The sequence below is a fragment of the Akebia trifoliata genome, chromosome 3, assembly GCF_017979445.1.
Source record: "Akebia trifoliata isolate Shusen 1 chromosome 3, ASM1797944v1, whole genome shotgun sequence".
NCBI classification, from domain to species: domain Eukaryota; kingdom Viridiplantae; phylum Streptophyta; class Magnoliopsida; order Ranunculales; family Lardizabalaceae; genus Akebia; species Akebia trifoliata.
The window spans coordinates 40,464,951-40,476,237 of NC_141377.1; the positions used below are offsets into that span (position 1 = coordinate 40,464,951).

Below are 11,287 nucleotides of genomic sequence, written 5' to 3' on the forward strand. Positions count from 1 at the left end.
ACCGCTCCCTATATATATATAATAAAAAATATTTTATTTTTCCCCTATAGCTAAAAATATTAAGGACTCTCAAAAAGAAAATCTTTGGAATGAAGAAAAAAAGGGAGAATAAGCTCTTATTTATAAGTTTTAAAAACCCTTCCAAAATTTTATAAAGCATTAGGGGATTTGAAATTTTTTGAAAAAAGAGACACAAACCCAATAAAACGAACTTCAATCCAAGTGAAAAGACAACCACCAATAGGATTTCTCCAATCCACATCCCTTACATTTTGACTTTAACAAAAAAAAATAAACACAACCAGCTTAAAGTAATTTCCAAATTACCATTCACAATAAAATAAATTAATTTAATTTGAATGATTGAATCAACAATAAATATATTTATTTTTAACATGTGATTCCAATGCCTATCTTGAATAACATGGATTTGATTGTTTTATCCACTGAAGCTCCAACTTGGGCCATGAGAGGTATATTCCATTTTATCCAAGTCAGTTTGAAACTACAAAGCCCACTTGTCTTCTCTATTATAATGAGAGAAGGCAGAATAGAAGTGGTGACACCAAAATTTGAATTTCAAAAATCTCTCCAGCTTAACATTTAGATTTAATATAATCAGAGTCATTTTTGTCAAAAACATGAAATAAATCACGTTGCATACTTTTCAAAATTACAAAAGCATCATTTTCACTATATGTAATCTTGAAAAACCCTTTAATCAATATTTAAATTATAAATAAGTTTTTTTTATTATTTTTTTTATGCAGTCAAGAAACTTTCTTAACTAACTTAATAATTAAGCAAAGTGTTTGATTAATATTTCTCATTGATTCTTAATTAAAATCAAAATACATGAGATATTTATATACTGAGAACCAACCAATCCCAATCCCTCTCAAATTCAAATTCTAACAAATCATAATCCAATTCCAAATCTAATTTCTTATTCCAATCTTAAGCTTATCAACTTATCTACTACTATGTACTAATTCCCTATTATATTATTGTACTCCCTACTACTGCTACTAATATATTTTTGGGTACATAACACAATGGCAGTAGCAGTAACATAAAGAAGATTCAATTTTTATTAGCAAAAAAAATCAAACAAGGCAGGATAAGTAGGATAAAGAGAAACGGGATAAGGACGTTGTCCAATAGAGTTGCCCGGGGGATCATAGCTGCAAATGACGAAGGTGCCCCCAGTGCTACATTTAACCTTAGCACACCCAAGACGAACTGACTTTTGCCACACCACCTGAGTGTAGTGCCCGCAAACAGCTCCTTCCCTACACGTATTCGAGTTGTCGTCGTAGTCTTTTTTCTCCGTCACCCATAAGTTGACAGAATCTGTGCTGGACATGTCATCACTACTCCAGGCAATATTCTCACCATAGCGTCCACCCGAGTGCACTAGTCTGCAATCGCCAGCTCTTTGAATAGCATAGGCATGAGCGTACGCCGCAACGGTGGGATCCCATGTCATAGGACCAACCCCCACTTCGGAACGAGCCGAGTTGTGAGCGTTAATATAGTCCTGTGAGGAATTTTGAGTAGAATAAGGACGTTGTCCAACAAAGTTGCCCGGGGGATCATAGCTGCAAATGACGAAGGTGCCCCCAGTGCTACATCTAACCTTAGCACACCCAAGATGAACCGATTCGCCCCACACGACCTGAGTGTAGTGCGCGCAAACAGTTCCTGCCCTACACGTATTCGTGTTGTAGACGTAGTCTTTTTTCTCCCCTAGCCACATATTCACAGAATCTGTGCCGGAGAGGTCACCGCTACCCCAGGCAATATTCTCACCATAGGGTCCACCCGAGTGCACTAGTCTGCAATCGCCAGCTCTTTGATTAGCGTAGTTCTGAGCGTATGCCGCAACCGTGGGATCCCATGTCATAGGATCGACCCCCACTTTGGAACGAGCCGCGTTGTGGGCGTTAATATAGTCTTGTGGGGAATTTTGAGCTTGGGAGACTTGCATCAGTGCTAAGCCTATCAAACCCACTACTAGTAATTCAAGCTTACACAACCACCCCATATCTTCTACTCTCTTAATTTGCTCTGTTAATCTCTATACACTTTACAAAGACAATATTTAGTTTCCTAGACGGAAAATGAAACGCATGGCTTGGGTGAGGTATTTATTGAGAAGGCAAAATTTTGGAACAAAAATAAAGAAAAGTCATGTTTATAAATTTGGACTTTCTAGGGAAAAAACGTATTTATTAAACAAGTATTTAAAATGAAAGAAATTTTTGTACGTAATTAACTGGGTAAAATTAAAATCACGGGCCAAGCTTGGTTAAGTGGCATTGGTGTTTTAAACTCCAACGAAAACATGTTGTGTAGACACCTTACCTTTATTAAGAAACTGGACACCATTCTGGAACCTAATTTTCAAGTTAATTATCTTTTTCTTGATTGCCCTGAAAGTGGCGTTGATGAAAAGACACGAGAAAACAAAAATGATAGGAAAAAGATAACCCCAACGACCGGTTCAATTGACTTGACGTTGTGTAAGAACTGATGGATGGTTTTGAAGTCAACGTGACTACTAAATTAAAGGAGTAATTCTAATACTAATTTAATAAGATTTGAAATCTTATTAAGTGTCGTACAGCTTTTATATATATATATATATATAATCCAACGCCGCAAAACCAGGAAAAAATTCGATGACTTTATAAAAATAAAAAAAAAAAATTGGGTGTTGGGTTGCAGATTTGGCAATCTATTTGGGCTCCATGAACCTTAGTAAGATTTGAAATCTTATTAAGGCAGTAAGGAAAGTATTCCTCAAATTGATTTATGCGGACTTCTGTCGGAAGGAAAATGCATGGAAAATACCAGTTTCTAATGTAAACCAATCACTATGACCAATGAACTTTGAGGAAGGCAATGACGTTGTCGGTCTCAAAAGTCTCTAACTCAGTCAACGTCTGTGTTCAGGTTGGGTTTTGTCGGTCTCAAACAGAAACGGGCTGGGGTTTCAGTTAGGCAATGTATCAATATCCAACACTGGGTCCAACCTGTGCCCGTCCATACAGTAAGATTTGGGCCGGGCCTAATTAATTAATATTTTAAAGAATTAACCCCATGTTTTCAAACTGGTGACATGCCACCTTCACCTTGGCTTCTCTAATAAACTCATTTTTCATGAGTTTGTTTCCTTTGGTTACAAACCTATATCCCATTGAAGGCCTTGTTCTAGCTTGTTTCCTTTGCCATTTCAATTACAACCTTGGTGGTATGATCCAAATTTGTAAAGGTTTAATCCACAACTTCAAACATTTATTGGCATCACAAAAAGTAATCTTTTCGAATTTTTGTTGATTGAAAATCACTTTTTTGATGATAAAGACACTTTGTAGCCCAAAAGTTATTTTTCTCTTGTTGATTAGTTTCCTTTTGCTTCTTCTTCGAGAGAACTTTTGTGAGTCCATTTACATAATGGAAGCTTTTAACGATAGATTAGGTATTGTGATTTTTTTTCTTTCAGATTGAAGGATGTTCCATGTGAAAAATTGTTGTGTTCTCTTGTTCCAGTTTTTTTAGTTCCACATTTTTTGAGTCGTACTGGGGTGACACAGGATTTACTGTGATTCTCACAATTCTGACGTGGAGATGCATACTTAACCATAGATGATTTTTACTCATATCACGAGGAAACACATCTATGATTGTGTGCAAATCCCACGTCAGACTTGTGTGAGAATCGCAGTAAATACCTGTGTCATTCCAGCATTTTCCTTCTTTTTTCTACGTGAGTGAATACCCATTGATTTGCTCATAGAGTAAAACATGAACACAAGTAAGTCGGTAATCTAAATCAACCCACAACTGTGTACGAATCATCCCAGCAGTATGCTGCACCGTGTGTGGCACATCTAACTTGTGTTTTAATTAGGTCTCTAACTTTGGCTAGTCAAACCTGAAACTGATGGGTTTCAAACTTCCTTGGAACCAAGCAGAGAGCATTTATTTTTAGGCGGCTTAAAGTTAAACTTGTATCATAATCACACCCAAAAAAGATTTCCATGAAATAAAAAGGGCTTTCTTATCGGACATGGACGTCTTTGGCCAATGGTTAGACTTTAATTTGGTGTCAAACATGACATGAGTCACTTTTTATTTTTCGTCAAAATTTCACAGGGCTACAGTACCTTAGAAGAGGTTGGTCTATTAAATTCATCTAAAAATTCAAAAGAAGGGATTTGTTTACGTGTGACCTATGGGTACACGTTTAGGTGCATTAACTACATCTTGATACCTGAATTTCCTATCAAAAATACCCTCAAAAGATTAATTTGAATATGAGGGTATTTTTGTAAAAAATAATTTTTTAAAGGTATTTTTGATACAGAATCCAATTTCCAAAAGTATATTTATTGCACTTTAACGTGTGCGCTTAGGGCACTTGTTAACGATATCACATAAGATTTTTATATATTTTTTAAATTCAGAAATAACCTCAAATGCTTATTTCCAAGAAAAAAGTTTAAGAAATAAATGCTTCCAAACCATCAAATGCTTATTCCCCCGTCCAGAAAAACGTCAAAGAAATAAATGTTTGAGATCATCAGATTATGATGTTTGATATATACTAAATCTTGAAGGCCGGACTGGGACACTTTGCAAAGTCGAATGGTCCTAAATGAGTTAAGAAGACCTTCCTTTTTTTTTTTTTTCTGTTTTTTCATATATATCTATACTTGGTATAGAATTATAGTTAAAATATTTGTTAGTAAAATGTTCAAAATACCTCCAGAATTTATCTCAATCATCCTTCTAACATTTAAGTTTCTTCAAAATTTAGTCTCTTTTTCAACGGGTTTTTGTTAATGCGTGCCCCAATAAAATGCAATAAATACACTTTGAAAATAAGCATGGAGGGTATATTAGTTAAAAAAATAATTTTTATGGGCATTTTTTATATAAAATCGCATTTTAAAGTGTATTTATTGCACTCTAAAGTATGCACTAAGGGCACAGGATAACAAGACCCTTTTCCTACATATATCTAACTAAAAAATGGAAGCAATGAATTCCTCAGGACCACCCTCAAGAATGTCCCTCAACAAAACCAACAACGTTTAGGACTTTCCAAAGGGGGCAGTGTCTGTGACCATAGGGTTGGTCTCACCGAAGGGTGGGGATACCCATGATCCTTGTTAGCAATTTCCTGTTTAATCTTAAAAAATTTACATATTTTATATATATTTTTTAATGAAAGTATTATTTCTAGGATTATTAAATTATCTTGAATAATTCAAAGATTTTAAGTTTGAAAAGAATAAAACACTGTTTTTTACGAATTTTTGTAAATCTTAGTTGAAAAAAAAAATGCTACTATATGTATGTTACAAAGTGTAAACTTGTAAGTCGTGATGTGCAACAAAAATCGACTTTAAAGAGGCCATGCTTTAAAATTTTGGAGGAATCCAAAGTTTTACATGAAAATTCTCTTTTATCTTTAAAATAATAATGACACGACCCTCTACATTTATTTTAGATTACATTTTAATTTTTCAAATTAATAATTTATCCTTAGACTTTGATCTTCTTTTTAAAATCAATTGAACAATAACCTCAATATCCTCATTATTATCACCATCATTGTTACCACACCTTCACCATCACTATTAACATCACCAATTTCATCATCGCTATCACTATCACTATCATATGGCTGAATTTTTTGTAATAAATTTTTTGAAATGAAATGAATAATATACGTATGAAGCATATGCCGCATGTATTCCATTTATCGAATTTTTGTCCGAATTTTAGATCGGATTTTTGCAATCCAAAATCAAATGGAACCCAAAATTTTCACAAATCAAAATTTTGCCATATTCTAAATTACTAATAAGGCCGATAATGAACATAAGAAAAATGGAGTATTGTCTTAAAAATGATGGGGGGTTTTGCTATTTCAGCCAACAATTAGAGATCGGAAAAACAAAAAAAAAAAACATTCAAGATATTTTATTTAAATTCGACGGAAAATTATTTTAAAAAAAGATTAATTTTTTAATTAATTATCAAAAAATTAATAAAATTTTAAAATTACAAAAATCAATTTAACACGATGGACTGTCCAATGTTTTTTTTTTAAAATTATATCTTTGGAATGTCTAGCATTTTACCGTTCCCTAAGTATTCTAACTAAAAGATATATTGAAGAAAAACACTTTCCTTACTAATTAAGTAAAATTTCAAATCTTACAAAGGATTGTTAAACTCAAATTGAATACCAAATTTGCAATCCAACACCGCAGCCATCTAGATTTCATGGAAAAAATCATATCCAAAATTTTTTATTTCAAAAAAATATTTTTATTTTGGCTTGATCCACTGTTTTGAAAATGGACAGCTATTGAACTCTCTCTAAACTCTTAAATTTAAAATGAAAATTTCTCGATTAAAAATTATCTTTTTCAAGTTTCTTTTTTTCCTTTAAAGTTCATAGGTTTTTTTTTTCTTCTACATCCCTGTGACATCAGATCATGATTTTATATGCCACAAACGGAACTGAACGACCCAAACTTTGCTAAGTTAGTAAGGCTAGACTTACCCTTCTTAGTACTCAAAGCCTAAAACGTTGGATAATCCCGGGTGTTAAGTTTTTTTAGCATTTTTGCTTGGCCATATCAGACAAGGAGTGGTGACACATATTGGAATGAGAAATTTTTTTTTTTTTTCTGAGATGCACAAAATGTTAAAGTCACTTGAATCCTCAATAAGTGTATGATGAGACGACATGCATTTCTCCAATTTTTAGATCAACTTGATATGATCTCAACCATCACGACACACGTGCTGTTTCGGTTGAAATTAGATTCAAGTCAACTTGATTCGAATAAATGGAATTTCAATTTGAATATTCCAATTTTAAAACTATTAAATAGATCCAATGTTAGGTTGCTAAACGGATGCGAAGAACTGGACCGGTATCCAAACAGTTAGCATTGGTTCATCAGTTGGCATTTTTTGTGAAGAAAATTTTGCACCCAAACCCGATCCAGTTATACATAATTAATTTGAGTAATTGGGTACACATTCACACCATAAAATGTATTCAAGTTTTCAAACCTTCATCATCATCAAGTCCTATGCGAATGGTTTGGGGTTCTTTGAAAGAATCTTGCTCCAATATTTATCAGGATTCATATAGTTTTTCTTTCTTTTTTTGTTTTTTTGAGTCAGTTTATTATTATTCTAAATTAGACATAGTTCTAAAGCCAGAACGCCAATCTGACTACCCCACGTGGCATACTCAGTCAACTACCTGACATGACAAGTTCGGGCCCGTAGATCTGTGCTCCTCAAGATACATGGTTCCCTCGAGATACATTTTTTATGGGGAAGTGCAGCCATGTATCCCGAGGAATGCAGATCTACGGTTCCCAAACTTATTATGTCAGGGTAGTCGATTGAATTTGCCACATGTGGTAGTCAGATTATCACCGATCTTCTTCATCACCATGAAAGGATAAAATGTTGCACATCTTGTACCATTCACATGTTTGCATTTATAATAAGAAATATAATATATAACTCCATTTCCCTTGAATTTATGCATATCTATTAATCTACTAATGGCAACCAAAATCGAAACCTGCACATAAACAGGAAACGAAATCCACCAACTTATCTTCTTCAGAACCCTAATTAAATTAAATAAGAAACGCTCAGACATAAATGTCTTAGTAAGAATGTTGTCCTTGAAAGTTGGGGGGGGGCTCATAGCTGCATATGACAAAGGTACCTCCAATGCTGCATCTAACCTTAGCACACCCAAGAAAAAAAATATTATTTTTCACCATTTAATTTTAATTTTAAATTTTTAATATTTTGAAAGTGTTTTTCATAATATTAAGATGCTTGACTCATCATATATCTTGAAAATCTAGAATTTTTGCATTAATTAGGATCAATTAGTTCAATTAGCGAGATTAGTTTAATTGATTATCTTTCCATATTGGATCTTTTGTATCATTTATAAATCCAATAGAATTTGACACTAAACATATGTGTATTTACAAAAGTGGATTGATTAAAGACAATAAAGACATAAATAAAAACTATGAAAGCAATTTAAGAAGTTCCTATTTCATGATGTACTTTACAAAAATATAATTTAAAAATAGATTTCAGTATTTAAAATAAATAATAGTAACATTATTTGTTGTCCACAAAAAATAAAAAAATAAATATGGCTACATAGTTCTCTCTTGAATTTCTAAATGCATTTTGGAGCTAATTCCATTGATTTCATGGATTGACTCTATGATTTGCTAAGTTTACTAATGGGCTCAATTGAGTTTTGAGGCCGAGCACCTTGAAATGAACCCGAGTCTTAGTTTGGAAATATTTAGTGATCACTTCAGTGATTACCATCCTACGCGATTCGTTCGAAGCATGTTGTTTTGAGTTTTTTTTTTTTTTTGAGAGAAACTAATCGAGCTGCAGAATTTTTAGCGTGCTTGGTAATTTTATTGTAATTGAAGAAGAAGAAAATATTCCTACAGAACTAGCTTAAGAGAATTCTAGAGGAAGACTAATATGTAATTACACTAGCGAGGGGTGTTTTTAGGGACAAGCCCCTTCAACTCAACTTATCAATACTAATAAAAATTAAAAAATTAAAAATTGGTAATTTCAATTGGTAAAAATAAAAAATAAAAATATTGGATTGAGACACTCCATCAAATAGATGGTTGAGATAAGAGGGTTGTCAAACATCTTACATCAGACTACGGTAACAGATCTATATATAGAAGCAATTCCAGTTTCCACAGAGGAAAATCATCGTCTCTATGAACATTTGATGCATGGCTTCCAACATTGGTGTATATCAATAGATTTTATTGATGATTATTCTTGGATTATGATTTTGTTATCCTATTGGATTTTTATAAGATTCTAAAGATCCATCAAAATGGAAATATAATTACTCTAATTTACCTAAGGGACCGATTAGTTGCAAGTAACCTAGTACTGGTTGTACTTCATCATTTAAAAAATCACTTGCACTCTACTGTTATGATTGCATTACAAATGAAAAAAAAAAGTTATAATTTTCTTTTTCTTATTGTTTTGGTCTTTTTTTTCTATAAATGTCCAACAATTCTATGGGAGTGGTATATAGTGGTGCCTTAAATCAATAACGTTGAGCATTGTCTTAAAAATGAGGGGTGTTTTGCTAATTCAGCCAATCAATTAGATGGGTAAAGCGAAAATTTTTTATTTTTATAAATTTGACTTGGTTAACAAAAATATCTTAACAAACATTTTGGTCACTCCACAGACCACAACTAATAGATGCAATCATCAGTGTGTTTTTTTTCTTTCATTTACTCGATCTTTGCTCTGGGATCCTACTTTCTACGATGGTGTTTGTACTTTTTACCGAACGGTAGTGCTCACAAAAACACTTCTATATGAAATTATTTGAGAGTTGAATAATGATTTGAATTAGAATAGTATATATGGTGAATCTTTGCCTTTGAAAGTTCTCTATGTATGTGTTTGGGATCCTTGGCAGTACAGTATATTGACTTAGTTATATCCGCACATGTTGGAATATAAAGTTATTTTTTGCCAGTTTTACATAATGTCAGATCGTGTGTGTCCTTATTGAGTGTGCGGCAAAGTTTTCTCCAACCGTTAGACTAGATGACCTCAGCCATCACGACATAAGTGGGAGTTTCAATTGGATGGAAATTCAAGTCAAGTCTAGTTTTCAAATTTTAAAATTAAATACAGATGTAATCAGGTTGCTCAACAAATGCAAAGAAATGGACCCATGTCTGACCAAGTATTGGACATGGGTCCAAACCTTAACCACCATCATCCAAACCTTATCTGAATGGTTTAGGATTTGTTAATTGAAGAATCGAACTCCAATATATCAGGATTAACGTTTGGGGGTGGTTGTGTTTTACACTGGCCGCATGCCTAGTGCAACCCTTTTTTATTTGGGCTTAATTAGTACTAGTCATGCAGCGTAAAGGAAACACCACACAGGCAGTTCTGAATTCTGATAATAATTAAAGGAAAACAATTTAAGAAAATCTACATTTCGCGTTCCGTTGACTCAAGGAATTACACAAGACCTTGGCAGTGCAAACACAAAATCCAACATTTGAGATTTTTTGTGTATCTCGTCAATACATATTCCAATGATGCTTATCTTAAGGATCACTTTTAATCATAATAATTTGTATTTACAAGGTCAAGATCTCATGTCATTCTTATAGTAAACAAAACCCAACCCCTTACAAATAACCCAATAATAAATTAAAAATAGTTTTAAAACAGTAATGCACTAATTCATCAACTAATGTTGCACGTCCTGCACCATGCATATGTATGCATTTATAATAAGAAATATAATATTTAAATTCATTACTCTTGAATTTATTTATTTATATGTGCTAATTGCAACATGGATGGACAAAATCGTAACCCGACATAAACAGGAAACGAAATCCACCAACTTATTCTACATCAGAACCATTACATCATCTTAGTAAGGACGTTCTCCTTTAAAGTTGCCCGGGGGATCATAGCTGCAAATGACGAAGGTGCCCCCAGTGCGACATCTAACTTTAGCACACCCAAGACGAACAGATTTGCGCCACACCACTTGAGTGTAGTGCCCGCAAACAGCTCCTGCCCTACACGTATTCGAGTTGTAGTCGTAGTCTTTTTTCTCCGCGACCCATAAGTTGACAGAACTTGTGCCGGAGATGTCACCACTACTCCATGCAAGATTCTCACCATAGCGTCCACCTGAGTGCACTAGTTTGCAATCGCCAGCTCTTTTATTAGCATAGTTCTGAGCATACGTCGCAACCGTGGGATCCCATTTCATAGGACCGACCCCCACTTTGGAACGAGCTGCATTGTGGGCGTTAATGTAGTCTTGTGGGGAGTCTTGGGCTTGGGATACTTGCGTCAGACCTACGCCTATTAGACACACTACTAGTAATGCAAGGTTGCACAACCCCATCTTCCCCTCTCTCTCTTTCTCTCTATAATTTTCTATAGGCAATATATTTGGTTTCCTTGATGAAACGTGAGACACATAGGTAGGGTATTTATAGGGAAAATATAGGAGAAAATGGATATAAAGCAAAACTTTGAAGCAAAAAAATAAAGAAATGTCATCAGTTTGGCTCAAATGTCATCAGACACACATTAATTAATGACTAATGTCTTAATTAATGGCTTAATTAATAACTATGGTGGAAAAAAAGGAATAGAACAA

The 11,287-nt window shown here is 33.8% G+C and overlaps 2 pseudogenes; both read right to left on the reverse strand.

Moving 5' to 3' along the window:
* Positions 1-811: 811 nt before the first annotated feature.
* LOC147406949 (pathogenesis-related protein PR-1 type pseudogene) lies at positions 812-2,124 on the reverse strand (annotated as a pseudogene).
* An 8,285-nt stretch (positions 2,125-10,409) lies between these two features.
* LOC147406950 (pathogenesis-related protein 1 pseudogene) lies at positions 10,410-11,081 on the reverse strand (annotated as a pseudogene).
* Between the last annotated feature and the right edge of the window lie 206 nt (positions 11,082-11,287).